This window comes from Lupinus angustifolius, chromosome LG02 (genome assembly GCF_001865875.1).
Source record: "Lupinus angustifolius cultivar Tanjil chromosome LG02, LupAngTanjil_v1.0, whole genome shotgun sequence".
NCBI classification, from domain to species: Eukaryota; Viridiplantae; Streptophyta; class Magnoliopsida; order Fabales; family Fabaceae; genus Lupinus; species Lupinus angustifolius.
Genome location: NC_032010.1, coordinates 226,480 through 228,172, shown reverse-complemented (window position 1 = coordinate 228,172; position 1,693 = coordinate 226,480).

Here is a 1,693-nt window from a genome sequence, read left to right as displayed (position 1 = left end):
TGAGGATGAGGATGAGGATGAGGATGAGGATGAGGATGAGGATGAGGATGAGGAGGAGGATAGGATGAGAAAGAGGATGAGGATAGGATGAGGATAAGGATGAGGGTGAGGCTTAGGATAGGTTGAGGATGGGGATGAGGATGAGGATGGGAATGAGGATGAGGATCAGGATAGGATGAGGACGAGGATGAGGATAGGATGAGGGTGAGGATAAGGACGAGGATAGAATGAAGATGAGGACATCATGAGGATAGGATGAGGATGAGGATGTGGATACGATGAGGTTGAGGATGAGGACGAGGATAGAATCGGGAAGAGGATGAGGATGTTGATAGAATCAGGAAGAGAAAGAGGATGAGGATGAGGATAGGATGAGGATGAGGATACGATGAGGATGAGGATGAGGACGAGGATAGAATCGGGAAAAGGATGAGGACGTTGATAGAATCAGGAAGAGAAAGAGGATGAGGATGAGGATAGGATGAGGATGACGATAAGGACATGAATAGGATGAGGATGAGGACGAGGATAGGATTGGGAAGAGGTTGACGATGAGGGAGAGGAAGAGGATGAGGATGAGGATTAGGAGGAAGAGGAGGATAGGATGAGGATGAGGATTAGGATGAAGATAGGATGAGGAGGAGGAGGAGGAGGAGGAGGATGAGGATGAGGATGAGGAAGAGGACGAGGATAGGATGAGAATGAGAATAGGATGACGACGAAGAGAGGATGAGGAAGAGGACGAGGATAGGATGAGGATGAGGATAGAATGAGGGTGAGGATGAGGACGAGGATAGAATGAGGATAGGACGAGGATGCGGATGAGGATGAGGATGAGGATGAGGATGAGGATAGGATGAGGATGAGGATGAGGAAGAGGACGAGGAAGAGCATGAGGATTGGATGAGGATGAGGATGAGGATGAGGATAGGATGAGGACATGGATAAGATGAGGTTAGGATGTGGATGAGGAGGAGGATGAGGATAGGATGAGAAAGAGGATGAGGAAGAGGAAGAGGATTAGGATTAGGATGAGGATGAGGATAGGATGAGGATGAGAATAGGATGAGGATAAGGATGAGGAGGACGATGGGATGAGGATGAGGATGAGGGTAAGGATGAGGACGAGGATAGAAAGAGGAAAAGGATGAGGATAGGATGAAAATGAAGATAAGGATGAGGGCATGGATAGGATGAGGATGAGGACGAGGATAGGATGAGGAAGAGGATGACGATGATGATGCGGATGAGGATAGCATGAGGATAGGATGAGGATAGGACGAGGATGAGGATGAGGATTGGATATGGATGAGGCTGAGGATAGGATGAGGATGAGGATGAGGATGAGGATTAGGATGAGGATTAGGATAGGATGAGGATGAGGATGAGGATCCGGATGAGGATGAGGAAGAGGAAGAGGATGAGGATGATGAGGATGAGGATTGGATGAGGAGGAGAATGAGGATGAGGATGCGGATAGGATAAGGATGAGGATAGGATGAGGACGAGGATAGGATGAGAATGAGGATGAGGATAGGATGAGGATGAGGATGAGGATGAGGATGAGGAGGATTATGGGATGAGGATAGGATGATGAAGATGATGAGGATAAGGGTGAGGATAGCATGAGGAAAAGGATGAGGATTGGATGAAGATGAGGACATGGATAGGATGAGGATGTGGAGGAGGATAG